The sequence below is a fragment of the Halichoerus grypus genome, chromosome 7, assembly GCF_964656455.1.
Source record: "Halichoerus grypus chromosome 7, mHalGry1.hap1.1, whole genome shotgun sequence".
Lineage (NCBI taxonomy): Eukaryota > Metazoa > Chordata > Mammalia > Carnivora > Phocidae > Halichoerus > Halichoerus grypus.
The window spans coordinates 46,970,622-46,981,695 of NC_135718.1; the positions used below are offsets into that span (position 1 = coordinate 46,970,622).

General features: G+C 52.1%; 1 protein-coding gene across 1 annotated transcript in view; it reads right to left on the reverse strand.

The window, feature by feature from the left end:
* ANXA11 (annexin A11) overlaps positions 1 to 9,733 on the reverse strand; it is a 41,739-nt gene extending 32,006 nt beyond the window's left edge. Inside the window, exon 1 of the mRNA XM_036089829.2 lies at positions 9,520 to 9,733. The gene's annotated coding sequence lies outside the window, so the exon portion shown is untranslated. The remainder of the gene's footprint in view (positions 1 to 9,519) is intronic.
* Positions 9,734 to 11,074: the final 1,341 nt, after the last annotated feature.

The following is an 11,074-nucleotide window of genomic DNA, read 5'->3' on the forward strand; positions in this document are numbered from 1 at the left end:
GATCTCTCCACCCCTAATGATTGCTCTTCCTGGAACTTATTAGCACTTGGCCTAAAATGTTTTCTATATCCTCTAGTATATGAACAATACTCCCCTTTTCCCAATACCTATGATCGAGACATGTATTACCTCATTATATATCACCTCATTCATCTTCACAATGTTCCTACAAGATAGATATGACCACCTCAAGGGAACCAGGGCTTAGAGATGATACTGACAAGCCAGGGTCACACACCCAACTGGTGTCAGAGCCAGAATTACGATTTCTTAGGCCTCTCAGTGCAAGAGGCAGAGCCCAGGCTGTAGGACAGGCCTCTCCCCTTCCTGCCACTGGCTCGCACAGGGCTGGCCACGGTGACGGACACCAGTGGACCCTGATTCATCTCTTCCACATCCTGGGTGGCACCTGTTCTGATGGCCTCTTTGGTCAGAGCTTCTGGGGCATAGGCTCAGGAATTCCGGGGGTAGAGAGGACGACACAGCAAGGACAGTCTCTTCTCTCCCTCCCACACAAGCAAGGCAGGACCGCAAGTGTTTTGAGGGTGTATGAACATCCCTAACTCTGCTAGGAAGGGCGTAAGTGGCCTCATCCGCTGGAGGGACGGCAGAGCCCCAGGGCCCTGCCCTCATGGGGATCTGCCTTACGTCTCGGGTGCGGGCACAGTGCCATGAAGCCACAGAAACAAGCCAGAGAGCCCCAGGCAGCACTCCACAACCCTGACCATATTTTCCCAGGCACTGAACAAAAAGCCTGCACAAGGTGCTGTTAATCATTGAACTCCCCACCCACAGGCCATGAAGTAAGACTCGCCGGAGCCGACGTCAATCATTAGCCAGGCCGTGCCTCAGACTGCCCTCGGAGGGCTGGCACCTGGGGCTGAGCAGCCTGGAGATGCTCCGGACAAGGGAGGCTGGGCGAGGAGCAATGGGGTAGTGTTGAAGCCTTACCACAGGGCTGAACTTGAGCGAGCCAGTTCTGAAAGACACGTCCTAGAAATAAAAGTCAGTTCCCGGTGCCCTGGCATTGGCTTACACAGGAATCCTACAATACTGGACCTGGAAGTGGCCTTCATGAAATCATTTGCTTCAACCGGCCTGTTTCACTACGGTGGGGAGCCGAGGCCCCGAGGGCAGAGGGCATCTGCCTGCCGTCTCAGGATTGGCTGGAGGCAGGACACAGACCGGAAGCATGTCTCCGGCCTTCCGGTCGGACGCAGGCACGGCCCACGCAGGCACGGCCCACGCCGGCTCCCTCCACTCAGCTCCCTTCTGGGTGCCCCCCCCCCCCCCCCCCGGCTGGGGAAATGTAAAGGCTACCCTGGGAAAGACAAAATGGGAAGACTCCGGGGCGGGGTGGGGGGGGGCAGCCTAGAAGGAGCGAGGGTCCTCAGAGCCTCAGCAAAGCGGTGGCAGCAGCTACTGGCCGTTCGTGCGCCAGCCCACGGGGTCGGCGGCGGCCGTGCCCCGCGCTGCCTGCTGGCTTTGCCACCGTCGCGACAGGCCATTCCCGCTTCCTGGCCTAAGGAATACCGGCTTGGCCGATGGCAAGGCTGAAGTTTCAAATTAAGTGCAACAGGAGTTTCAAATTAAGGACAGCAGTGGGTGGTGTCCCAGGAACTTCTGGTTGTCCCCTGCAACCATCTGCCCTCTCTTACTTCCGGCACAGAACACAAACCGTTGCCTGGCACACGGTAGCCTCAAATAAGGACTAGTTTCCAAGCCTCCCTGGTAACCAGGCAGGGCCCGGCCCTGCAAGTCAGCTGCCCCGGGTCACATGGGTGAAGGGAAGCCCCTGGAGCAGTGCTATCCGGGATGGTCCCCACATGGATGCAACAGCGGGGGTGGCTGTCAAAAATGAAGATTCCCAGGCCTCACCCCAGACTTCCTAAATCAGAGCCGTTAAGGGTGGGGCCCAGAAATCTGTGTTTTAACAAACCTTGCCGATTATTCTTACATATGCTCACATTTGAAAACCTCAGCCCTAGAGAATGCTGGGGGCAATTTTACACAAGGAGCCTGGTGCCAGGACGACCTCATGGAGCAGACATTGACCCTGACCTCCAATTTCTGAAGAGAGAGGGGAGCTCCTCTCTTAATCCACGACCAAACCTGAATCGTAATGTAGGAGAGGTAGGGAAGAGGGATGATGAGAAACCTACCCAAGTCAGCAGAAATCAGGACAGAAATAACACCTAAGTATAATAAATAATAAATAGAAAACAAGATGCAAGGAATAAAATCAAGAAAATCTGGTATGTGAACAGTCTGAATTCTCTGTCAAAGACAGAAACCACCAAATTTGGTTTGTTATCACTGCCTTTTGCCATCCTCCAACCCCAGTCATGTGCTGTGCACAAAAGAAACATTTTGTCTTTTTTTTTTTTTTAAGATTTATTTATTTGAGAGAGAGAACGCACAAGCAGGGGAAGGGGAGAGGAAGAGAGAGAATCTCAAGCAAGCTCCATGCTCACACTCAGTGTGGAGCCCGACATGGAGCTCGATCCCACAACCCTGAGATCATGAACTGAGCTGAAACCAAGAGTTGGACGCTCAACAGATTGCCACCCAGGTGCCCCAACACTGAAAAAGAAAGATTAAAAATTAAGGGCTGGCAAAGACATACTAAGTAAACACAAAGGAAAATGAGAAGTGGAAATATTTATATTAAATATATGTTGGGGACTTTTCAACAATCCTGCCTCAGCAGGCTGAGGTTTTTTTCTAGTCCATTTTCAGCCACTTGCCTTTACCTGAAAACACAGGACTTTGACACTACTCACTAGGATTTTCCCTCAAACCCATTGATGTGACTTAAAACACAAGCACAGAAAAGAGCCTAAGACTTGGGAGCCCAAGTCTTTATTTTTTATTTTTTTTAGAGGGGGTAGGCAGAGGGAGAGAAACTCCAGTAGACTCCCCGCTGACCCTGGAGCCCAACACAGGGCTCGATCCCACGACCCTGAGATCATCACCCGAGCCGAAACCAAGAGTCGGATGTTCAACTGACTGAGCCACCCAGGCCAGGGCCCAAGTCTTCATAGCTCACATTTGGCCTTGGGACATTTTTGTGTACTGACTATTTTGTCACATCCCTTGCAGAATGGAGAAAGGCCCTGTGCTGTCGCAAACGAGGAAGGAACAGTGTAATTGCCAGTCAGAGCTGTCCCTGGCTGTAGATGCAAAGGAAGGAGCAAGAACCACAAAGGGAGAGAAGTAGTACCTGGGTCTGTCCCCAGAGCTTGCAGGCAATTATTATTATACCCATCCCTCCTAAGAAGTTGACTATCATGGGGACCACTGGGACCGGATTATTTCATGACAATCGGGGAGCTGAGAAGCAGGTGGGGGAGACCCGAGCACCACTTGCTCTCCATAAGTCTGAACTGAAACAGGCCCTGGTGTAAACCCTCTGGCTGATGCCTGCCTCTATGTTTCTGAGCCTTTCACTTACTGTCTTACAAAATACACTTATTTGTTCATTTTAGGTCTGTAAAGAAGAAAGGATTTTCCCAGACCCTTGGCAATATAGTCTCCTAAAACACAGATAACGTGGCACGTAAGGCCAAAGGCCAAAAGCATTAAATAAGCAACAAATGACACGAAGTACAATCCGCAAAGATAAGCTTGATAAACCTGCATACACCAAGCATGGATGTCAGATTACTACATCTAGAACAAATATAAGTACAGCCTGACTTAAATAGAGATTATAGTGAGAATTTTTGGAACACCTCTCAGAATGACAGACCAATAACGCAAGGAAAGGCAGGCAAGCTCAAGTTAACAGATACATCTACAGTCTGTGCCCCACAGAGAATACATAGCCTTTCTTGTCCGTGAAACCTGCTGGTATGGATCATATAGTTGCCACAAAGAAAATCTTAATACAGCCCAGCGAGAAGAAATTTTGCTGATCACATTCACTAATCATAACCCAATAAAACCAGCAGTCCACATTAAAATGTGATCATACTCCCCACAAAACCACTTAGAAATTCAGGATGCTGTCTTCTAAAACATCCTTGGATCAAGACCGATCTACATGGCAGGGCAGCTGGCTGGCTCAGCTGGAAGAATGTGTGACTCTTGATCTCAGGGTCATGAGTTTGAGGCCTGTGTTGGGTGTAGAGACCACTTAAATAAACAAACAAACTTAAAAAAAAAAAAAATCCCTGATCTACATGGTGACCATAAAGGAACAGAATGGTGAGCCTTTCAAAGGCCCACCAGCTAGAGCTGTCTACACATGAAAAATGTTGAGCTTTACATGCTTTTTATTTTTTTTTTAAGATTTTATTTATTTATTTGACAGAGAGCTACACAGTGAGAGAGGGAACATAAGCAGGGGGAGTGGGAGAGGGAGAAGCAGGCTTCCCGCTGAGCAGGGAACCCGATGCAGGGCTCGATCCCATGACCCTGGGATCATGACCTGAGCAGAAGGCAGATGCTTAACGACTGAGCCACCCAGGCGCCCCACTTTACATGCTTTTTAAATCAAAGTAAAAGACTAAAAATATAAACGAACCAATTTAGATATTAAAAGTGGAGCAACAAAATAAGCCAAAAGTACAAAGGAATGAATAATGATAAAGGTTGAAATTAATGACCAAGAAACAGAAAAAAAGTGGAAAGGATACAAAAAAATTATCTGGTTAGCAAATCCAGTTGGAATACCATTCATAATATCTACTAAAGATGTATTACAAGGCCTGTAATCTGTCCCTGATTTGGAAAAGTTAATATAAAAATGTCAACTCTTCCTTATAAATACATTCAATGACATCCCAATCAGGGTCCTATAGGTTGTTTATTCCAATACTATTTCAAATTATAAAAACAGTCAGTGGTCTCAACACCCATCAATAAGGGAAAGGTTGTATAAACTGTGGTCCCTCTGTACTATAGAACATTCTACAGTGGCTACTGACCCTGAGCACCGCTCACCCAGAGTTACTGCCCGTGATAAACTAATCAAAACCACAAGCTGCGGAGTAAGGTGTGCAGCATGAATCCATTCTGTGAAAGAAGCAAACCTTTACAAGGACCCTGGGTGACTCAGTCGGTTAAGCGTCTGCCTTCGGCTCAGGTCATGATCCCAGGGTCCTGGGATCGAGCCCTGCATTGGAGGTCCCCGCTCAGTGGGGAGTCTGCTTCTCCTTCTCCTGTTCCTCCTCCCCCTGCTTGTGCTTTCTCTCTCGCTCTCTCAAATAAATAAAATCTTTAAAAAAAGGAAGAAGAAGCAAACCTTTACAGGTGCCTGTGTCCCTACGACACAGAGGGATGGAGGGGGGACCCCTGGGCTGCAGGCCACCCACACTGCTAACTCCTCCGGGTGGAATGGGAAAAGGATGAGCTGAGAAACGGAAACAAACACCCCCTCAGTGCGGGTCTCCCCCAGCACCACCCAGTCCCTCTCCTTCCCTTCAAAGCTCGTCTACACTCAGCATGGCCAGATCTGCACTCCTGCAACTCCTCCGCCCATTCATTCCGATCTGGCTTCTACACCAACACCCCAGCAGAACAGCCATAGCTAACGTGCTGCGTGTCCCCCTTGTCACTTCCCACAGCAACAACAGCCACCACTGGCCACTCCCTCCTACTGAAGTGGACTCGCCCTGGCTCCTGTGACCTCACACTGTCCGGTTCTTCCTTCCCCCTCACGGACTGCTCTTTTTCTAGCTCCTTCCTGGGCTCACAGTTCCTTTACTCAGCTGTTCAAGGTGAGTTCTTCAATCTCATCATGTCCTTTATAGCAGATACAATGTCTTTATAGCAGATAAAAATGTCTCTCTAGCCCAGACACAGCTGCCTACTCGGTTCCCCGATGGCACCTCAAATGCTCCATGTCCAAAACTGAATTCACGATCATGATCTTGCCCACCCTCCAGACCTGGTTCTCATCCAGTATCCCATGTCTCTGGGGAATCCAGGCAGACAACCTAGGGTGGGTGGGGTGGACTGGTGCTTTTGTGCACGTAGCATAGGGCCTGGCAAACAGTGGGTACTCATTAATGTTGGTTCAACAGAAACATGCCTTGTCACCCACTTCCTAAAAATAGCCGTGACCTTTTAGGTGAACACGGCAAACTAACATCTGCTATCACCAGCACCCCCCCCACACACATTAACACCCTTTCTCCCCCAGAGATGCCACTCCCAGGCTTAATCTGCTACATGCTCCCCCTGCCCAGCTAAGCCCCTCTCGGTTTCTCCTCTCCACCTTCATTCCGATTCATCTCAGCTCATGATCCTCCCAGCCAGCCTCCCCCCAAGCTCCAGGTGACAAAGGCTGGGGACACCAGACTTCCCTTGCAATTTCAGGAGCAATTCTTCCCTTCTTTTCTGCTGAGGCAGTGGGACTTTCAGGAGCACAAGCCCCTGGAAGATCAGACACTAAGGGATCACAGAGCCAGGCGTCAGCCGTCTGCACACTCCAGCCCATCTCAAGGGTTCTTGCAGTAATGCACCCAAGAGATTAACATTGTCATGATCACACCCTGACTGATCTTAAACCCCCTCCGCAAACATCTCACCAGATTCTGCAAACAACCATATGAGGTAGGCATTTTACCATCCAGAACACTGGGACCCTGTGTGGCTCCACAACTTGTCCCAGTGACCCAAAACGGATGAGAACTCTTGATTCCTGAGTCCTCGGTTGCCCTCACCCATTACTTTCTCCCATCAGCGTGTTCGAGTTACTGTTAGGGCCCTATGTACTGTTAGGATCCTCCCAAATTCAAACCACCGGGTGACATCAGACCCTCATTTCATGCGGTGCTGGGGCCAGGGTCAGCAGGCCTACTGTGGTGTGGTTTCAGCCATTATTAGAAAGCTCCACTGAATTTCAACAACTCCTTGTAAAATTGCAAATTCCCAACAAAGAAACTTCAGTTTCTTCATTTCCCCTAAGAGCTTTCCTATCCAGGATCACTCAAATTCCTGATGCACCAGGGGACAATGGCATCAGTAGGTGTTGTAGGGAAAAGTCCAGAAAGACCTGAGTCTGCCTGCTTGGCTGGGACTGTGAAGCACACCAGCACACAGACTCTTCCCCGAGTGCCCCTCCCCCATGGGATCAAGTGCCAGAAGCTGCCTCAGGCTTAAGGAGAGAGGAACGAAGGAGGTGAATCCAAGAGGAAGGAGGGAGAGAGCTCTAGAAAGGCCCTGGGTTCTCTGCACAGATCCCCAGCACTCGGTGCAGATTTCCTTTCTACATTCACTTCCTGCCTACACTGGCTTTTTGTCTCTCTGTACTGCAGTGAATTCCCAAGAACCCACACTAACCTATTCTGGCTGGATTCTTACTCCTGTCACTCCAAACTACCCATCCTCCCCAGAATCACATGAGCAAGGCATCGCTAATCGATCTTGGCCTTCTAGGTCCAGCAATCCAGGGTGGGCCCTATCTGTTACCCTTGCCCTGGCTCCATAAGGGAATCAAAGGGGCCTCTCAGGCAGCCCCTACTGCCACCTCTCAATCTGGACTATTTCCATCTCAGGCTCTCTTTTGTTGCCTACTCAAACCCAGCCTTCAAGGTCTAAGATCAAGGAAAACCTTACTTTCTGGGCCTGCCTCTTATGCGCAGTGAAATTCTGCTGAGCACATATATTAGGCAAGGCCTGTCCTGGGTGCTGTGAGACCAGGAGAGGAGTAAGAAACAGCCCCTGCCGTCCAAAGACAAAGGACAGGGCAGAGATAAGACACGTGGCCATACAAATACTAAGCAAGGCAAGTAGGGAGAAGTGATGCCAAAGGAGTGGAGGTGGAGGGCTGCGTGGGCTCAGAGTATGTCTTGGCCCTTCCTGCTAGGAGCAGGCCCCTGGATGGCTCCCAGGAGGGTGGGGAATCATGGGCAGAGATGGGGGAGGAGGGCATTCCAGGAGGGCAGAACAACATGAACTACAACAGAGGAACTAGCAGGAGAGCAGTTCAATTTGGACCTCCAGCTGCAGGAAAGAAACGACAGCTATTACTACTGTATTATTATTGTTGACACTTCTGTCCCAGGCCCTGCCGTAAGCTTTACCCCATGTGGATGACATCCACCTAAAGCACACAGGTATGGCCTAACAGTCACCATCTCAGCTCAGTGTCTGGGCTGTATGGTTGTAAAGTATTAACTCATTTAATCCTCACAATGCCCCTGTCACGTAGGTATTATTACCCCCACTTTAAAGATGAGGAAACCGAGGCACAGAGACTAGTAAGAGACAAGACTATGGAGGGATGCAGGACCCTGAGGTACTGAGCACCCAATGCCAGGGGCAACAGACTTCCCTGGCACCTCACCTGGTCTGTCTTGTCAGGGACCACCTAGAAGCACAGGAGTGTGCCTTGAGGGAAGGAGCACTGTTAATCTTCCTGGAATCCCCAACAATGGACTGAAGCAAGGAAGGAATGAAGGAACATAATGAGAGCCATTTAGGAGTGAGCAAAAGAACACACCCTGCCTGTCCAGCTCCTGGACCCAGCGTTGCCCTCCCCTGCAAGCTTTTGTTCCTGTTGTGGGAGCAGGGAAGAGGCTCATCCCTGGTCAGGGCAGCCAGCAGTAAAGCGTGGGGGAGAGGGGATCGGGAGAGAGAGCAGAGTGGCTGGCTACCTTGGATACCCAAAGCAAAGCAAGGTACTGATGGGGGGGAGCAGAGAGAAATGTCCCTGGGGACCAACTGTAACTTGCTTGGGCTAGAACTGGCTAGCTTAACTTCTCTCCTCGGAAGGGGAACTTTGCAACTGTCCTTTAAACCAATAAACTGGGTTTCTGCCCTTTTAAGCCTTCATCAGGTTAGGTAGAGCCCAGGGAGAGAGAAGAGTTCAAGAATCCCTCCCTGAAACTGTAGCTCAAGGGGAAAGTCAGAGAGGGTAAACACACAGGTGAACACAGCGCCCGGGATGGTTCCGCATTCTCTCAAAGGGCCTTACAAATAATCTCCAACAGCAGCAGCTCCCAGGATTTGCGTCCTCCCGGTTCAGGAGGAAAGTTCATGAAGCCAGCCTCTGCGAGCTCTCCTTAGCACAAGCCGGAAGGGCACCTACACTCTCGAGAACTCGGCTGGGTCTGAGGGGCCCGGGCCACCGGCCATCCCCATACCAGCCAGTCGCCTTCTGGTCGCAGGTTCACCTGGTCGCAAGTTCACCCAGTCGTCCCACGCCCACCCAGGAGCGGCTGAACCCCCGACCCCAGCCGCGCAGCACAGTCACGAGGCCCTGGCCACAGGGGGCCGGCCTGTGCACCGCCCACCCCACAGGGAGGGCAGCCCCCCGCGGCCGATCGAGCCAGGGCAGCCGGGCCGACGCAGCCCGTCGGGACCCAGCCCGACAGCCCGACACCACCATCCCCCCCCACCCCCCCAACCGCCGTGCCGCCGTGCAACCTGGAAGCCGCAGGGCCGCGGCGGGAGCCGGCGCGGGGCGGGTCCGGGGCTCACCGGCCGGGCCGCGGCGCTCTGCCGCCACCCGGTCCCTTGCCGCCGCCCCGCTCCGTGCCTCCGGCGGGCCGGGGAGCCCTCACTTACCGGGCCACTGGCCACTGACCACAGGGGTGGGGGCCGCGAGGGGCGAACGGGGCCGCGGGCAGCGGCGGCTGTCTCCGCGGGCGTCCCGGCCGCGGCGCCTCGGTCGGCCTGAAGCTCTGTCCCACTCCGGCTCTCGGGGCACTCGGGGTACTCCTCGAGCACCGCAACCGTCAGGGCCGGGCCGGAGGAGGAGCCCGCGGGCGGAAAACTCGGCGGCGGCCCAGCGCGCCCCGGGGCGGAGCCTCTCGCGCTGGGGGCAGGGCGGGGCGAGGGGTGGGGCCGGAGCGCGGTCCCGCCCCCAGGTGATTTCCTGGAGGGCTAACCCGCAGAGAGACGCTTCCTCGGGCGGGGGGACAAATCGCAGGCCTTCTGGCGCTGTTGGACCGGGAGGGTATTCCGCCGGTGCCGGGAGGTCGGCGAGGAGCCCTCCGCTACGCCCGCCTCCTCCGTCAGTCGCGCCCTGAGCCGCGTTCTCCGGGTGGGTATTCCCCAAGCCCCCTCCAGCCCTGTGTACCGTTGTTAGCGACTCTCCTTCAGGTAAAGAGCGCTTTCCACAATAGGAAGGTCATGCAACAGTATGGAGGTGGGGGTGGGGAGAGTAGCTTTATAGTGGAGAGACCCGACAAACTACCTTAGCTAAGTGATCAAGGTCAACGTCAAGAGAGATAAATCATTAGTGATACGATGTGCCCATGTGGTCTTCCTCCCAAGAATATAGCCAAGAAAAGCCTAAGGAGATAGGAAAATAATGTAGTGTGGCATCCTGGAGGGGATCCTGGTAAAAGGACATTAGAGAAAAACTAAGGAAACCTAAATAAACTATGGACGTCAGTTAATAATAAAGCATCACTGTTGGCTCCTTCACAGTGGCAAAAGCACCATGCTAATAGGAAATGCTAATAATAGAAGAAACCAAGTGTTAACTTCTCATTTTTTCTGTAAATATAAAACTGTTCTAAAAGAGTTTATTTTTGAGGAAAAAAAAGCTCTCACGGATAATAAATGAATATATGGTAGTTTAAAAGCAGTTTTTAGAAACTGAGATTCACACTTTACTCTTCCAGCTCACTTTTAGGTGTGCCCTTCCAGATCTTTCTCTCTGCAGCACTCTATGTGTGTATATACTCACCTAGATGTACTGTTTAAAACGGTGTTGCAGTATTTTTCTGTGACATGCTTTTTTACTCACTACATCTTGGAGGGTCTTTCCATGCAAGCGCACCTTGTTCTACTTGGTTCTTCCCAAGGACCCAAGGGGTGCGCAAACGTGCGTGTCACCTAGGTCCTTAGGGAAGGACATTTCGGTTGCTGTCGGTTTGGGGCTATTGCGAACAGCACTGCTGGTCCTATTTCCATTTTCAGAGCGCACGGAGAGAGAGGGACTGGGGTGCTTAGGTCCAAGGGGAGACTCTGGGTAGGGTTGCTGGTGCCGGGCGGAAGCCGCGCCCTCCGCCAGCCAGTTGCCGCCCGACTACGAACCTCGGGGACCCAGTCATTTTCCGCGGCCTGTGCAACACCGCTGTCCCCGCAAAGGCGCGGCTCTTTTTCGGGGCTG